Source organism: Lepidochelys kempii, chromosome 14 (genome assembly GCF_965140265.1).
Source record: "Lepidochelys kempii isolate rLepKem1 chromosome 14, rLepKem1.hap2, whole genome shotgun sequence".
Lineage (NCBI taxonomy): Eukaryota > Metazoa > Chordata > Testudines > Cheloniidae > Lepidochelys > Lepidochelys kempii.
The window spans coordinates 32,926,745-32,945,572 of NC_133269.1; positions in this window are offsets into that span (position 1 = coordinate 32,926,745).

Here is an 18,828-nt window from a genome sequence, read left to right on the forward strand (position 1 = left end):
CTCAGAACTGCTGCCACGACAGCCAGTGTAACTTAGAGCAGCCTCAACAGTGCTCTAAGTTTTATGTCAGGTGCTATTTCAGGCACCAGCCAGCCGAAGCTTGGGGGAACAAAAGGGTGACTTCAAGCCCCCTTTTCCCATCCCTCTCTGCTGAGCCAAGTGAAAACTTGGCACTGCTGAGAATTCAGACCCAGGCATAAGGCAATGGAGAACCCCAATCTTTCTTCTGCTGTGGAGAGTTGGTAAAACTCAAAGCCCAGATGGCACCGTTATTAAGCCCATTATTTTTTTCTCTTTGCTATTTAAAAATAATGAGATGCAAAACCAATATGAGTGCAGCAGTAATGTTGTATGGTTCGGACACACAAGTTAAATTTCCTGTGACAACACGAACTTGATCAACTTGCATGTGTAGAGCATATTTCTCCTCTTCCTGTTTTTCTTGTTGTATTTCAAAATTTACCCCCCAGGGTTCTTTGTGGCATGTAATGCGGCTTGTATTAAACACGCCACAAACCCAAACTTACAGGAATGGGCCAGAACTTGACAGCTTACAGGAGTGGCCGCTAGAGGGATCGGGGCTGAATTTAGAGGGCACAATTTTCAAAAGCATCAAAGTGACTTAAGTGCACTGGGAAATTTTACCTCTAGTCTTCCTTATGAATTAATTTTTTATTTTATTTTTTTTTAAAGGGAGCTGTAGCCTGTTTTCCACAGAGTCAGTCTGAGTTCAAGCCAATGCCGTAGGGCATTTCAGGCTGCTGTCCTGTCTGATCCAGCCCAGGGGACAATATCTGATGCTTCCAGGAAAAGCAAGAACCCGCTGTAACATACATGGCTAGTTTTAACATGCTGTAAATGCAGGTGGGGAATTAATTACTGACCTCGGTGGCATTCAGACTATGTCCTGAAGCATGGGATTGGGCCAGAGGGACAGCTAGCGCTGGCCACAGTGTCTAGGGTCTCGGAGTGGGAAGTTCCATGGAGAATTCCACTGGGTGGGAGACTCAGCTGTGAAGGGAGGGGGCGGGCAGGAGCATCTCATAAACCCAAGATTGGAATAACTGAAGTAATGTTCCTTTTACACAGAGCCTCAGCTCTCTGGAACCTCTGCAAATGCTTTAGCCACGTGTTTAACTCCATCCGTAGGAGTAGCCTTGGATCGCAGTGGGAGGGCTCAGGTGCGTAAGTGTTTGCAGGATGGGCGCTCAGGGCAGTCCCTGACGCCAGGGCAAAGTGGATGTGACGTGCCACTGTCTGGATTTGGGAGCCTGCCTGCACACCAAACTCACTAGGCACTGGGTGCATGACTTCAAGGCGCTGGGCCGGGGAAAATCAGCCCCGGGTGGTTATTTCGAGTAGAAAACCAGAGCCACTTCTGGGGTCTTTCAGCTTCTAATGCCCTTTCCCTTCTGCAGCTGGATTTCATCCTATGATAAAATCCCTCTCAATGCCAAGTCAGTGCCATAAATCACTGGCCTGGGTGCAGGAATCAGTAGGTGACGTTCTCTGGCCTGGGTTATGCCAGGGCTCAGACTAAATTATTCTTCCCAAAACTTTTAAAAGCTGAGCCCCCTCCTCAAGGTAAAGAAACCAATCGTGCCCCTCACCCGTCAGCAATGTGTTAGCGACCCCACCCCCCATTTTCATGGATACGTCTTCAAACCCCACCCTTCCCACCATGGCTAGCCCTTCCCCACGCTTCAGGAGATGCTGAAGGAGATGATCCTAACCATCCCCTCTAAACTTAAGACTTGAGGGATCCCATCATGGAGCATCTTAAAAATCACAGTTTCCAGACTCTGGAACAGGGCATGATAAATGGGAATGAGGATATGGAGGTAGACATCACCATATCTGAGGTAGAAGCGAAACTCAAACAGCTTAATGGGACTAAATCGGGGGGCCCAGATAATCTTCATCCAAGAATATTAAAAGAATTGGCACAAGAAATTGCAAGCCCATTAGCAAGAATTTTTAATGAATCTGTAAACTCAGGGGTTGTACCGTATGATTGGAGAATTGCTAACATAGTTCCTATTTTTAAGAAAGGGAAAAAAAGTGATCCAAGTAATTATAGGCCTGTTAGTTTGACATCTGTAGTCTGCAAGGTCTTGGAAAAAATTTTGAAGGAGAAGGTAGTTAAGGACATTGAAGTCAATGGTAAATGGGACAAAATACAACATGGTTTTACAAAAGGTAGATCGTGCCAAACCAACCTGATCTCCTTCTTTGAGAGAGTAACAGATTTTTTAGATAAAGGAAACGCAGTGGATCTAATTTACTTAGATTTTAGTAAGGCGTTTGATACTGTGCCACATGGGGAATTATTAGTTAAATTGGATAAGATGGGCATCAATAGGAAAATTGAAAGGTGGATAGGGAATTGGTTAAAGGGGAGACTACAACGGGTCCTACTGAAAGGTGAACTGTCAGGCTGGAGGGAGGTTACCAGTGGAGTTCCTCAAGGATCAGTTTTGGGACCAATCTTATTTAATCTTTTTATTGCTGACCTGGGCACAAAAAGTGGGAGTGTGCTAATAAAGTTTGCAGATGATACAAAGCTGGGAGGTATTGCTAATTTAGAGAAGGACAGGGATACCCTACAGGAGGATCTGGATGATCTTGTAAACTGGAGTAATAGGAATAGGATGAAATTTAATAGTGAGAAGTGTAAGGTCATGCATTTAGGGATTAATAACAAGAATTTTAGTTATAAGCTAGGGACGCATCAACTAGAAGTAACGGAGGAGGAAAAGGACCTTGGAGTATTGGTTGATCATAGGATGACTATGAGCTGCCAATGTGATATGGCTGTGAAAAAAGCTAATGTCGTCTTGGGATGCATCAGGAGAGGTATTTCCAGTAGGGATAAGGAGGTTTTAGTACCGTTATATAAGGCACTGGTGAGACCTCACCTGGAATACTGTGTGCAGTTCTGGTCTCCCATGTTTAAGAAGGATGAATTCAAACTGGAACAGGTACAGAGAAGGGCTACTAGGATGATCCGAGGAATGGAAAACTTGTCTTATGAAAGGAGACTCAGGGAGCTTGGCTTGTTTAGCCTAACTAAAAGAAGGTTGAGGGGAGATATGATTGCTCTCTATAAATATATCAGAGGGATAAATACCAGAGAGGGAGAGGAATTATTTAAACTCAGTACCAATGTGGACACAAGAACAAATGGATATAAACTGGCCACTAGGAAATTTAGATTAGAAATTAGACGAAGGTTTCTAACCATCAGAGGAGTGAAGTTTTGGAATAGCCTTCCGAGGGAAGTAGTGGGGGCAAAAGATCTATCTTGCTTTAAGATTAAACTCGATAAGTTTATGGAGGAGATGGTATGATGGGATAACATGGTTTTGGTAATTAAATATTCATGGTAAATAGGCCCAATGGCCTGTGATGGGTTTTTAGATGGGGTAAGATCCAAGTTACCCGGGAAAGAATTTTCTGTAGTATCTGGCTGATGAATCTTGCCCATATGCTCAGGGTTTAGCTGATCGCCATATTTGGGGTCGGGAAGGAATTTTCCTCCAGGGCAGATTGGAAGGCCCTGGAGGTTTTTCGCCTTCCTCTGTAGCATGGGGCACGGGTCACTTGCTGGAGGATTCTCTGCTCCTTGAGGTCTTCAAACTACAATTTGAGGACTTCAGTAGCACAGATATAGGTGTGAGGTCTTTTTTAGGAGTGGTGGGTGAAATTCTGTGGCCTGCATTGTGCAGGAGGTCAGACTAGATGATCATAATGGTCCCTTCTGGCCTAAATATCTATGAATCTATGAATCTATAAGTACAGAAAAGGATGAGAAAAATGATGAGGGACGTGGAGCAGCTTCTGTATGAGGAGAGATTAATAAGACTGGGACTTTTCACCTTGGAAAAGAGATGACTAATGGGGGATACGATAGAGGTGTATAAAATCATGACTGATGTGGAGAAAGTAAATCAGGAAGTGTTGTTTACTCTTTCTCATAAGACAAGAACCAGGGGTCACCCAATGAAATTAATAGGCAGCAGGTTTAAAAGAAACAAAAGGAAGTATTTCTACACACAATGGAGAGTCAACCTGTGGAACTCCTTGCCAGAGGATGTTGTGAAGGCCAAGACTATAACAGGGTTCAAAAAAGAACTAGATAAGTTCATGGAGGACAGGTCCCCCAACTGCTATTAGCTAGCATGGGCAGGGATGGTTTCCCTAGTCTATATTTTCAAGAAGCTGGGAATGGGTGACAGGGGATGGATCACTTGATTACCAGAGCTCCTCTGATTCTGGGTTTTTTTTTTTTTTTTTTTTAAATCTCTCCACAATTTTGGTTGCAACTGAAACTTCTAGTTAAAGCGATCAGTGGAGGGGGGGGCGGGGTCTGGACGCTCTGTCGCCTTGCGCTTTGTTTGTGTCACCTTTACACTGATGCAAAGTGAGCAAGAAATACCAAAAGAACTGCAGGCACTAGTGTAAATGACACACACCAGGATCAGGGTAAGGCTGGATTGGGGCCCAGAACTCTTCCCTCACCCACCCATCACGGCACAAGGAGTTTGATCCTGGGCCTCATGCCAACTGCCCATAAGGGGCAGCTTAGAAATTCTTCGGTTGTACAAAGCTGGTGTGTCTCCCTATGTCACCTGCCTCCTCCCAATCTTTAGTCTGGGGACGTGGTGTGGTAGCAAAGAGAGTGTGGTGCAAAATGCTGGCTCAGAACTGCTGCCACGACAGCCAGTGTAACTTAGAGCAGCCTCAACAGTGCTCTAAGTTTTATGTCAGGTGCTATTTCAGGCACCAGCCAGCCGAAGCTTGGGGGAACAAAAGGGTGACTTCAAGCCCCCTTTTCCCATCCCTCTCTGCTGAGCCAAGTGAAAACTTGGCACTGCTGAGAATTCAGACCCAGGCATAAGGCAATGGAGAACCCCAATCTTTCTTCTGCTGTGGAGAGTTGGTAAAACTCAAAGCCCAGATGGCACCGTTATTAAGCCCATTATTTTTTTCTCTTTGCTATTTAAAAATAATGAGATGCAAAACCAATATGAGTGCAGCAGTAATGTTGTATGGTTCGGACACACAAGTTAAATTTCCTGTGACAACACGAACTTGATCAACTTGCATGTGTAGAGCATATTTCTCCTCTTCCTGTTTTTCTTGTTGTATTTCAAAATTTACCCCCCAGGGTTCTTTGTGGCATGTAATGCGGCTTGTATTAAACACGCCACAAACCCAAACTTACAGGAATGGGCCAGAACTTGACAGCTTACAGGAGTGGCCGCTAGAGGGATCGGGGCTGAATTTAGAGGGCACAATTTTCAAAAGCATCAAAGTGACTTAAGTGCACTGGGAAATTTTACCTCTAGTCTTCCTTATGAATTAATTTTTTATTTTATTTTTTTTTAAAGGGAGCTGTAGCCTGTTTTCCACAGAGTCAGTCTGAGTTCAAGCCAATGCCGTAGGGCATTTCAGGCTGCTGTCCTGTCTGATCCAGCCCAGGGGACAATATCTGATGCTTCCAGGAAAAGCAAGAACCCGCTGTAACATACATGGCTAGTTTTAACATGCTGTAAATGCAGGTGGGGAATTAATTACTGACCTCGGTGGCATTCAGACTATGTCCTGAAGCATGGGATTGGGCCAGAGGGACAGCTAGCGCTGGCCACAGTGTCTAGGGTCTCGGAGTGGGAAGTTCCATGGAGAATTCCACTGGGTGGGAGACTCAGCTGTGAAGGGAGGGGGCGGGCAGGAGCATCTCATAAACCCAAGATTGGAATAACTGAAGTAATGTTCCTTTTACACAGAGCCTCAGCTCTCTGGAACCTCTGCAAATGCTTTAGCCACGTGTTTAACTCCATCCGTAGGAGTAGCCTTGGATCGCAGTGGGAGGGCTCAGGTGCGTAAGTGTTTGCAGGATGGGCGCTCAGGGCAGTCCCTGACGCCAGGGCAAAGTGGATGTGACGTGCCACTGTCTGGATTTGGGAGCCTGCCTGCACACCAAACTCACTAGGCACTGGGTGCATGACTTCAAGGCGCTGGGCCGGGGAAAATCAGCCCCGGGTGGTTATTTCGAGTAGAAAACCAGAGCCACTTCTGGGGTCTTTCAGCTTCTAATGCCCTTTCCCTTCTGCAGCTGGATTTCATCCTATGATAAAATCCCTCTCAATGCCAAGTCAGTGCCATAAATCACTGGCCTGGGTGCAGGAATCAGTAGGTGACGTTCTCTGGCCTGGGTTATGCCAGGGCTCAGACTAAATTATTCTTCCCAAAACTTTTAAAAGCTGAGCCCCCTCCTCAAGGTAAAGAAACCAATCGTGCCCCTCACCCGTCAGCAATGTGTTAGCGACCCCACCCCCCATTTTCATGGATACGTCTTCAAACCCCACCCTTCCCACCATGGCTAGCCCTTCCCCACGCTTCAGGAGATGCTGAAGGAGATGATCCTAACCATCCCCTCTAAACTTAAGACTTGAGGGATCCCATCATGGAGCATCTTAAAAATCACAGTTTCCAGACTCTGGAACAGGGCATGATAAATGGGAATGAGGATATGGAGGTAGACATCACCATATCTGAGGTAGAAGCGAAACTCAAACAGCTTAATGGGACTAAATCGGGGGGCCCAGATAATCTTCATCCAAGAATATTAAAAGAATTGGCACAAGAAATTGCAAGCCCATTAGCAAGAATTTTTAATGAATCTGTAAACTCAGGGGTTGTACCGTATGATTGGAGAATTGCTAACATAGTTCCTATTTTTAAGAAAGGGAAAAAAAGTGATCCAAGTAATTATAGGCCTGTTAGTTTGACATCTGTAGTCTGCAAGGTCTTGGAAAAAATTTTGAAGGAGAAGGTAGTTAAGGACATTGAAGTCAATGGTAAATGGGACAAAATACAACATGGTTTTACAAAAGGTAGATCGTGCCAAACCAACCTGATCTCCTTCTTTGAGAGAGTAACAGATTTTTTAGATAAAGGAAACGCAGTGGATCTAATTTACTTAGATTTTAGTAAGGCGTTTGATACTGTGCCACATGGGGAATTATTAGTTAAATTGGATAAGATGGGCATCAATAGGAAAATTGAAAGGTGGATAGGGAATTGGTTAAAGGGGAGACTACAACGGGTCCTACTGAAAGGTGAACTGTCAGGCTGGAGGGAGGTTACCAGTGGAGTTCCTCAAGGATCAGTTTTGGGACCAATCTTATTTAATCTTTTTATTGCTGACCTGGGCACAAAAAGTGGGAGTGTGCTAATAAAGTTTGCAGATGATACAAAGCTGGGAGGTATTGCTAATTTAGAGAAGGACAGGGATACCCTACAGGAGGATCTGGATGATCTTGTAAACTGGAGTAATAGGAATAGGATGAAATTTAATAGTGAGAAGTGTAAGGTCATGCATTTAGGGATTAATAACAAGAATTTTAGTTATAAGCTAGGGACGCATCAACTAGAAGTAACGGAGGAGGAAAAGGACCTTGGAGTATTGGTTGATCATAGGATGACTATGAGCTGCCAATGTGATATGGCTGTGAAAAAAGCTAATGTCGTCTTGGGATGCATCAGGAGAGGTATTTCCAGGAGGGATAAGGAGGTTTTAGTACCGTTATATAAGGCACTGGTGAGACCTCACCTGGAATACTGTGTGCAGTTCTGGTCTCCCATGTTTAAGAAGGATGAATTCAAACTGGAACAGGTACAGAGAAGGGCTACTAGGATGATCCGAGGAATGGAAAACTTGTCTTATGAAAGGAGACTCAGGGAGCTTGGCTTGTTTAGCCTAACTAAAAGAAGGTTGAGGGGAGATATGATTGCTCTCTATAAATATATCAGAGGGATAAATACCAGAGAGGGAGAGGAATTATTTAAACTCAGTACCAATGTGGACACAAGAACAAATGGATATAAACTGGCCACTAGGAAATTTAGATTAGAAATTAGACGAAGGTTTCTAACCATCAGAGGAGTGAAGTTTTGGAATAGCCTTCCGAGGGAAGTAGTGGGGGCAAAAGATCTATCTTGCTTTAAGATTAAACTCGATAAGTTTATGGAGGAGATGGTATGATGGGATAACATGGTTTTGGTAATTAAATATTCATGGTAAATAGGCCCAATGGCCTGTGATGGGTTTTTAGATGGGGTAAGATCCAAGTTACCCGGGAAAGAATTTTCTGTAGTATCTGGCTGATGAATCTTGCCCATATGCTCAGGGTTTAGCTGATCGCCATATTTGGGGTCGGGAAGGAATTTTCCTCCAGGGCAGATTGGAAGGCCCTGGAGGTTTTTCGCCTTCCTCTGTAGCATGGGGCACGGGTCACTTGCTGGAGGATTCTCTGCTCCTTGAGGTCTTCAAACTACAATTTGAGGACTTCAATAGCACAGATATAGGTGTGAGATCTTTTTTAGGAGTGGTGGGTGAAATTCTGTGGCCTGCGTTGTGCAGGAGGTCGGACTCGATGATCATAATGGTCCCTTCTGACCTAAATATCTATGAATCTATGAATCTATGAATCTATGGCTAGCCCTTCCCCACGCTTCAGGAGATGCTGAAGGAGATGATCCTAACCATCCCCTCTAAACTTAAGACTTGAGGGATCCCATCATGGAGCATCTTAAAAATCACAGTTTCCAGACTCTGGAACAGGGGCTGCTTTGCCGGGCTCACCTTTCTCCCTGCGTCAGGTTGGCCGATGGGGATAATGAGCCTGGAGATCTCATTCCCGCTGCTCTGAGTGGTGCCCATGTGCACATGACTCAGCTCAGCTCATCCTGTATCCCAGGAACATCTTCATCTTCTGGGATCCTCATGGCAGCAGTGGGATGATTTAACTGACTCCCTTAGCCATGGGGCCTTTCTCTCGCTTTTGTTTCAGAGCCAGCGTCCTGGAATCGTCTCATGGTGCGTGGAGTGGTGGCAGTGGTGGGGGTGATAGTCTTACTATACCTATGTGGGTTTTGGAAAGGTAGAGGGAAAGTGTTTGCCTACTCGCAACTCGTCTTCAGGAAGCTGCTGACTCATCCCTCCCCGCAGCCTGGAAGTCGGCAGGATTCCCAGGAATCTAAGCTCCCCGCAGTGTGTGACAGGGACGGGGACCAGGCCCAGGGAACCAGAAACAGGAATCGAGACCCAGCCCTGGAGAATGGGGAAGGAGACCTGATTGCGAATTCGTATCCGGTCTGCTGAATTGTCCACGTCCAGACCCTCCCCACAGTTCTTAAAAAGTCGAAGCATTTCGTTTAGACGCTTTCCAAACAAACCATTTTGATTTTTCAGTTTGAAACAATTTTTTGTTTAAAAATGTCCTTCAATTTTATTTTAAAAATTCAAAAAGTTACAACCCTTGAAATGTTCCTGGGTCTTTTTTTTTTTTTTTAAAGCTTTTTGGTTCATCAAAAATTTGGAAAAATGTTAATTTTGTTCAACCTGAAACCAGTTTTTTTCCATCTCTTTTTTGGAATTGCCAGGGACCAAAAAATTCTGTTTGCCCAGCTCGAGGGGCAGGTGAGGATTTTGGCAGTTATATTGTGGGTCTCTAAGTCTCCTTGTTGCTCAAAGTTTTCTTACTGCAAGGATGAGGGCAGGATGGGCAAAAGCTTCCTAAAAGTCGGGGGGGCTGCTGGCACCCAAACTGTGGCCCAGCCCCTGTGCCACCCCTTCTCCTTGAGGTCCTGCCCCCTCAAAGCACCCCTTTCCCTGAGGCCCCCCTTCACACCACCTTTCTCCCTGAGCTCCCACTTCATGCCGCCCCTTGCCCCCAAAACACTGCCCCCCGCCCCTCCCTTCTCTCCCCCATCATCCAGTCGCTCACACTTATGGCCAGTAAAAAGTGGTGGGCCCTGGTCTCCCCTGTTCCGGCACCCCTGGATGAGAGTGGGAGAGGATGAAGAACTCCTTTCAAATATAACTCCCCCCGCCCCTCAAAACAGCACAATTTGACAGCAACAGCAAAACATGCACCTAACCAACCCGGGCCAGTCACGCTGTGTTGTGTGTGACATTCCCGTCCTGGGGCGGTTTATGTCTTGGAGAATGTGAACCCTGCAGGCCTGGGTGTTTCTCTACGTAATGTGACCTCACTGCTCCTGATGAGAGCCATTGTTTGTAAATGTTTCAGGAGCAGACATATTTATCATTCATGGACAGACAGATATTTATTCATAATTAGAACTGGTGAAAAATGGCGGGGGTGGGGAGGGTCATGAAAATTGAAGAAGAAACCACTTCCTCCCCCCTTCCCCCCATATTCTTCAAACTTATTTGGAAATGTTTTTCATTATCAAATTTTTGTTTCGTTTTGGTGGGAAAAACTCCATGTTCTCTCTCAAGTGGGCAGAGAAATCCAAAATGTTTTTTTTAAAGAGGGAACTTTTTTCAAATGATCAATGTAATCCAAAGTGGCATTTTTAGTTAAAAGGTTGCATTGTCAGTGTAAAACCCTTTTGAACCAGCTCTATTATTGTATAACAAGATGAGTTTACTTTTCGTGATGCATTGTTTGGGCCAGGTTTCCTTGGTCCTGGAAACACTTACATGCATGTTTAACTTTAATTACTGCTGTGAATAATTCCATTTCAATGGGACAACTCTGAGGTCGGGTTTACGCTACGGCCGTATATCGGTGTAACTACGTCTTTTCTTTCTTTTATATGTGAAAGTTCTTGAGAGGTTAAAGCAGGTAAAATACATGAACAGGTTCGGACAGTCCGAGTTTGTCCGTGCAAAGCGACAGCAGAGATGTGGGATCTGCTAGTTTTCCATAAGTCTCTCAGGGTTACCCAGGATAACTTTGGGGATCTCTGTCTCGCATCGGGAATGTTCCCTGAAAGTGTCCAAACAGCTCAGAGATACAGAACCATTCCCTGGATCCATTCTTATAGCTGTCTTCCCCGGAAAGCAGTCTGGCAAGTGTTCCTGTCAGCTCATTGCTAAGTTATCTGTCAAAACACTAGAGTTTTCAGGTGCCTAAGTAGCCCCTGGAATCAGGGTGAAATTATCCTCCCCACCACTATCAAAATTGGAAATGGTGCCCCGGAGTGCACGGTACCCTACCGTAGTTCCCCCATAGGAACTGCATGAACAGGCAACTCTGCAAGTTATCTGCATGCCTGTGCACGTGACCCCCATGCCTCTCCATTTCCTTGGCCACATGTATCCTGTCCCCATGCTGGCGGCGAATCCAGAAAAAGAGGGAAAGAGCTCACCACTGCGACCACCTGAGGGAGGTGTTGGGTTGAGATCAGCTGGTCAAAGCAGGCAATAGGGACAGAATCGGAGACTTGAAGCTCCTCGAATGACCTCTGACCTTTCTAGACCTGCCCTTCAATGAGACACAGCGATTGTAAAGTTGAATGTGATCGTAACTAGACCCATTTGAAACCCTTCACCACACAAGACAAAGCCCGTAGGATTCATTATGAATTATTTATTTCTCCTCCCCTGGATTCCTGCAGCCACCAGCCACCTTGGAGCTTTCCCTCCTCTCTCCCAGGCTGGGCTCACTTGATGGCAGGAGCTCAGCGCAGGGTCCAGCTTTGCTCTTTCGCTTCCATTCTTCACGTCTTTGGGTGTCTGCATTGGCACCTGAGCAGCCGGATGGAAACACTGACTCCTCTGTCTCAGCAGGCAGGCCCAGCCGCCAAAGCCAAAGACTCCCTGAGAACAGGGGGAGGTTCGCCTGAACTCTCAGGAGTGGCGGCTGGGCCCATAGGGTAGGGTTACCATATTTGAACTTTCAAAAAAGAGGACACTCCGAGGGTGGGGGGGGAGTTGTAGCCCTGCCCCCTATCTACTCCCTCCCACTTCCTGCCCCCTGACTGCCCCCCACAGAACCACCAACCCATCCAACACCCTCTGCTCCTTGTCCCCTGATCGCCCCCTCCCAGGACCCTGCCCTCTATCTAAACCTTCCGTCTCCCTGTCTCCAGCTGCCCCCTCCTTAGACCCCTCCACCCTAACTGCCCCCCTAGAACTCCACCCCCTACCTGTCCCCTGACTGCCCTGCCCCCTATCCGCACCCCCGCCCCCTGACAGACCTCCGGCTCTCCCACACCCAACCAACCACTCCCTGTCCCCTGACTGCCCCCACAGAACCCCCAACCCATCTATTCCCCCCTGCTCCCTGCCCCTGACTGCCCCCCCGAACCTCTGCCCTGTCCAACCCCCCCCCCCCCCCCCCCGCTCCCTGTCCCTTGACTCCCCCGACCCCTCTTCATATGCTCACCCTCTGACAGGCTCCCCCCAGAACCCCTCACCCATCCAACCCCTCCTGCTCCCTGTCCCCTGACTGTCCCTTGGGACCCCATGCCCCTTCTCCAGCCCCCCCAGCCCCCGTACCCTGCTGCTCAGAGCAGTGTGTCTGGGGTGCGGAGCCAGACACAGTGCCGTGCTCCCCCGCAGAGCGTGCAGCTCCCCCTCCGCCCCCAGAGTGCTGCATTGGGAGGGAAATCCTGGACCTTTTCAGAATTTTACAAATTCCTCCCAGAGGGCGATTGAAAACCCCAAAAGCCAGACATGTCCGGGAAACTCCGGACGCATGGTAACCCGACCACAGGGACTCCAGGATCTGCAGCTGCTGCCACCTGTATGGTGAATCCTCCGACTCATCACCAACCAGCTCTTCCCCATTCTCCAACCTGGCCCCACGGTCTGACCGTGCAGGAGAACAGAAACCCTTTGGGACAGCAGGAGAGTCTCCTCAATGCCGCCCTCTTCGCATGGCTTCCCACGGTCACCGTGAAACACGACTACCCTGCCCCCAGGAGTCTCTCAAGGAGCTGCCGGCGCAGTCACTGGGCACCCACTCGTAATGGTCTCGGGCAGTGGCATTGCAGAGGGAGCTGAGCAGACCGTCCCTTCTGTGACTTCCTGAATTGCTGCCAGGACGGATTCTCCTCTGCGCTAGGGAGAGTCCCCGAGGACAAGCAGCTGTGGTGGGGGAGGGGGCAAGACAAGCACTCCCCCTGAGCCCTTGACTAGCAGGCAAGCAGCACTCTGGGAGCCAAGGCATAGGTGTGTCTTGCTGGGAGAGCAGAGCTGGAGAGCAGAAAAGGGCATTGGAGGAATTGTCGAAAAGTCATTGTCATGGCCGGGTCATGGGCAGCCAGACCTAGTGGTCAGAGGCAGAGTCCACACTCACAAGACAGGAGTCGAGAGTCAGCTGGGTCAGGACACTGGAAGAGCAGAAGCAAAAGACCAAATTGTGTTCAGAACCTCAAGTCAGGTGAGTCACCCTGAGTCCGGATGCCAGGAAATCAAGCCTCGGGAGTGGGAGCAGGAACAGCCAACACACGGTCCAGAGCCGGGGAGGAGCTCGGCTGTTCAGACAGCTTCTTCTTCTTGCTGCTGGTTTAAGGAGGTCCCGGGGGCCGATTAGCTGCTCTGGGACTCTGCCAATAGGAGCCTCAAACTGGGTCTGGACTTCGTCAGTCCTAGGTAAGCAGTTTTTCGTAGGCTTCCAGGTGGCGTGCTGGAGGGTGGCTGCTCCCAGGAACCCTGCAGACCGGGGTTAATGACCCATGGGTCAGGACAGTGAGTGATCTCTCCCCACTCAAACCTCCTGCACGAAACAGTCTCCAGGGTCCCGGATGCATCCTCTGAGAAGAAAAAAACATAGTCATGAGGACAAATAGGCTATGGAACAGGAGCCCCCTCTTTGTTGCAACAGCCCCAAGTGTCCAGAAGAGTGGACGGTTCTTACCTCCAGGAGATGCCTGGGAGCTTCCATCTAAGCCTCAAGGGGACCCCTGTTGCTTGGTCTGACAGGAGGAGATCATCTGTCCCCACTGCTCCCTGCGCTGGGCTGGCTGCAGCACACATCTGTGTAAGAGGCTGGGCCAGAGACTTTTACAATCAGGGTCCAGGCACCCCAGAAGGAGAACAGAGGCTCTGAAACCAGAAGACGAAGCAATCAAATCAGCGGATTCGACAGAGAAGTTTTCTACCCTACAGGGACATCAAAGAAGGTCTGTTAGGAAAGCTGAGATGTTAGTCTGGAAACTGCTAAGATAAACATTGTGACTTATTAAGATTCAATTTTAGTCACTACAAAGTGTGTTGTGTTTTGTGTGTCTCTTTGAAATGTGTCTCTTTCTCTTGCTTAGTATCACTTAAATCTCTTCTTTGTTACTATGCTTCCCAAACCACCTCAGTGTTGTGTGTTCCAGTGAAGTGTGAGTCTCCAGCCTACCCAACAGGCTGAGCTGTGCCCTGTCTCTCTGAAGGTAATGAATAATTTCTGAGCGGTGCTGGGCCCAGAGTCCAAGGGCAGTTCACCAGACATCTCGTGGGAAGCCCAAAGAGACCAAAGGAGCAGGAGAGATTCCGGCCCCACTGACCCATGGGAACTTGCCACAGAAGAGCCTACACAGGGCTCCAGACACAGCCACTTTGGGTGTGTACCAGAGTTCACTCACCGCTAGATGCTGGCCAGGCCTCGTGTCATTGCTTTCTCGCTGGGCTAGCAACCCCGCTGATACTCACTCTTGCAGTTTGTCGGCTGGGAACTCAGCCCTCCAACCAGGTGACTGTTCTTTACTCCACTCCTTCCTGGGTCGTGCTCCTTGCAAACAAAGTCCCAAAATGTCTTGAACAGAAACAAGGCCTTCCACCCTCGTGGGGAGTTCTTCCTCAGCCTGATTTCGATTCGGCCTGCCCTTCTTGGGTTTCTATGGTCTTCTATGTCCCCTTCCGTAGGGACGGTGAGAGAAGCCAGTCCTACCCTGGACTCCAGGGTTTGGCCCAAAGCCATCTACTGAACAGCTCACTCTGCTTCTGGACTTTTGCTGCTGTTTTCCCTTCTTTCCTCTCCGGTGGGGCTCACTTGGTCATCATTTGGCTTAGCCCCAGGCTAGGCAGCCATAGGCCAAGCCACCCTGTTAGATACCCTCCTCCTTCCAATCCGCTGCAGCCCGGCTGACAGGTTTGCTGAGGGGATGGTGAAACCCCATTGCTGATCAGAAGGAGGTCAGAGTCTGTTCTCTAGGAGCTGAAGGTCCATTTGTCCTGCTGCGGGAAGTGGAGCTGGAGAGCGGAGATGTTAGGTGAAAGAGACTGCATGATGGAGTTGGAGACTGAGGGACGGGAGCCTCCTCCCAGAAACGCTCCCAGGAGAACAGGTTTGAGGAGGAGTTCTCTAGGGAGCCTCTTGCTTGGAAAAAAACAAGGGTGGCACATTGATGAAGATGTCTCTGTCCCAGGGATGGGGGAAGCTCCCAGCCAGGCTATGCAGCAGGGATCCCATTTCTCCCCCAAGAAACCCATTTTGCCCAAAGAAGTCAATGGCTCTTACCTCCAAGAGGGAGCGGGCTCTTCCCTCTCAGCCTCTTTGAGAACTACCACTGCTTGGCTTCCTAGGATAAGGGACCTGTCCCCACTGCTCCCTGAGGTGCTTCAGCTTCTGACTGCACCCATCTGGGAGGCTGTCACATATGCCAGGGCCTAGAAGACATGCAGAGAGTAGGCTCCTCTTCATGTCAGACTCTGAGAGCCCAGAGAAGGGCCAAAGGAAGAATAAAGGGCAGGAGATGAAGCTAGCCCGGAGCCTCTGTCCCATCCTCACCTCCTCAAATGTGGAGCTTCCTGAGCTTCAGTTGGGCAGACAGTCTGTAGCCCTGACACAAAGGTCCTTCTGCGCCATATGGGGCAGGAAGATCTCTGCCTGGGAGCACGGGGAATGGGATGGGGGTGAGATCAAGGAAAGAGGGGAGGGATATGGGTGTGAGGGAAAGAGCTCCTGCCCCAGATGAAGGAATTTGGGGGGCCGAGGGAAGGACACAGCTCCACAGAGAGGAGAGAGTTTCTGTGAGTGCCAGGGGCCTCCATTTCCGCTTCCACTAGCCCCCCATTTACAGTGAGACACAGCAGTACCTGCAGCAGGGAGCGGGACTTGCTGAACAGGGAGGGGAACCTTGAAGAGCATCAGATGAGCCACAGCCCTTGCAGCGCGTCGGGCATCCGGTGCAAGTGCCGGATGATGTGAAGCTGGCCCATGACCTTGGCTGTGACATCCTCCTCCTGCAGGGGAACGAGAACATGTCAGAGACTGAGACACTCCCCAGGAATCAGGGAGGATGAAGGGCACCTGGAACCAGCGCCATCATTTCCACCCAGCAGCTGCTCATGTCTGAGTGGTGGATTCACCCTCCTGACCCCCAGGACGGAGGCTTGCTGTCCTCTCTAGTGACCTCCAGTGCCAACCCCCCTCCTTGTCGGGTGAGCTCCTGCCACTTCCAGATCAGTGCCCCTGACAGCTGTTCCACCTCCAACCCACCTGGGGACACCGCTCAAGTTCGGAGAACCCTCTCCTCCACCCCCACCTCCATCCCCATCCAGGTAGGGCAGAGAGGGGGCTCTAGAAGGGTGGCGGGGGGAGGGAGGGATTCTGGCAGCAGTGAAGTGGGATGGGGAGAGCTTGAGACCTTTCCCCAAGACACCCCAGTGCCAAAACCTGAAACCACAGGATGGCAGCCCTGGGGAACGGGACAGGTCAGCAGCCCCTGACGACTGAATCCTCCCAATCTCTCGAGAGTGGGTCCAGCCCTACCAGCAGCAAGACCAGCTTCCCACGCCCATGTGCCTCAGTCAGTCACCATCACCAGTCAGTCCTTGGCCTCCCAGGATGCCAGGGATGGGAGCAACTCTCGATGGTGGCTCGGGTGACATGGACACTAGGCCGTGGGGAAATGGGTGCAGCTCTGTGGGGCCGGAAAGGTTCCCAGAGGGCACTTAGGGGACTCAACTGTCCTTCCCAGGAGTGATAGCAGAGCACCACATCTGAAGAACAGAAGTCAATGAAGGCCAGAAGTCCCCACTAGGCTCCTTGCTACCAGGCCAGCGAATGGCGAGAGGATGGGAAGGAGGCCCTGGGCCCCACCCCAAGCTTCTGAGTCGAATGCAGCTGCTTACTGTGTCCCCCATCAGTTGCTGGGCTTCTCCCAGGAGGGAGTAGACCAGCACCAGCCCAGCCTGGCTGACACGCAGCAGGGGGTCGTGGATGGCCAGCAATGCTGTCTGTACGAAGGATCTTCTCTGCCCGACGGAGAAGAATTTTCCAAAGACCTAAAACCAAGAGGACATGAGGCTCGAGCAGATTGCCCAGAGCCAGCCTCCAAGTCCTGGCGGTACAATGGCATCTCGTGCCCCAAAGGGTGGGGAAGAGAGCTGCTGTGGCCAAGGCACTTCATTCCCTAGGAGGCTTTCAGGGTCCCAGGGCTCAGGGAAGCCCCTTTATTAAAAGGTGGCAGATGCTGAGGGACCAAAGCCTCCAGTGGCTCTTTCGGGAAGGCAATTTATGGCAGGGGCCAGGATGGGCTGGAAATGGATCTCTAATGTGTGTGAGCAGGCCCACTCTGCTGTGCAGGGCACAGAGACGACAGGGGACCCTGTCTTGCTTCCAGCAGAGAGATCTCCTGCACCTCAGCGGCTAGAGGAGTGTGCGTGTGTTGTTACGGGGGGAGGGGGTTGGAGCTGACAGACCAAAGGTCTCTTCCCCCAGCTAAGTGATTTCTCTAGTTGCTGGCTATGGCCTCTGCAGCTCCTTGGTTTCTTCAAGGGGAATCCAACCTGCAGCCTGACAAGAACACGGAGACTCCTGGCCCAGTCCCAGTGTGGGACCTTTAGCACCAGCGTGTCCCACTGGTTGCTGGATGAGGAACTCTGAGCTGGAAATAAGGAGTGGGCTCTTTTCCTGTCTCCAGGAGGCATCCACTGCAGGGAACCCAGCCAGCCCCACTCCCTGAGCTGTGTCATGCCCTGGCACAGTGCCCTTACCTCCCCCACTCTGGCTGTGTTCTTGTAGCCCAAGAGCCTGCTGTCCTGGTGCCAGTCATAGCACCAGAGATCTTCCGCATCATGTATGGTCAGGCCTGGAAGAGAGAGAGAGAGAGAGAGAGAGACTTTTCTCCTCATTCTGGTTGCAGTTTCTGTGTCCTTCCAGTCCCATTGGTGGCTGCACAGTGGAGTGGAGAAGAACAGAGGCAGAGAGAGACTTGTCCTCCAGCTGGGGTCAGTCTGAGAGAAATGGTCTGGGGTCCCATTATCCACCTGTGGTCACTCTCAGTCCCCTATTGGGTTCCGTGTCCCAGCTGGGTTCCTTACCCCTCTGTTGGAGCAGCAGCTGGTAGAGCCGGTAAGTCCCCTCCCTGGCCTGCCGGCTGATGTCCTTGTCTGGATCGCTGACAAACAGAGCCAGCTGGGCCACATGGCGACCCATCTGAGGGAACTCGGCTGAGATCTAATGGAAGGGAGAGCAGAGGGGACTCCATCAGCATTTTCCTCTCAGCTCCCTGTCCTCCCTGGGCCAGACGGCTCCTTCCTCTTAGCCCCTCTGCAGGAGATGCTGGGGGAGAGGAGCTTGAGATCGACCCTTCATTTGCTCTGCTGCCAAGGGAGCCCGCAGCTGCTTTGGGATGCCAAGCAGGGGCTGGAGCATGGTCCCCTTAAAGGCCCAGGGACAACACTGAACCAGGACAAGTAGAACTTGACTCAAGCCTAGCTCAGTCCTGCTCTGACCCTGCCTCCCCATGAAGAACCCTCCTAACCCACAGCCCCGGTGGCAGCAGCAGATCCTGCAGCCCACTGGAGCCAGTCTGCCTCCGCCTGGAGCCAGCAAGCTGGGCTCGGAGCCCACTTACATCAAACTCAGGGAGGGTGACTGTGTATCTCAGCAGGGCTGTGCTGCTCCTGATGGCCCTGGCTCGCTCCTGCGACACCCTGGACACGACCCAGAGGTTGACATGCTGTGGGGAAAGGAGGCAGGTCAGACTCAGTGGCCAGCTGCTCCTGCTTTGCAAATGAGCCCCATGCCCCCAGCCCCAGGGGCCCGAGACATTCTGCGCAGGGGGGAA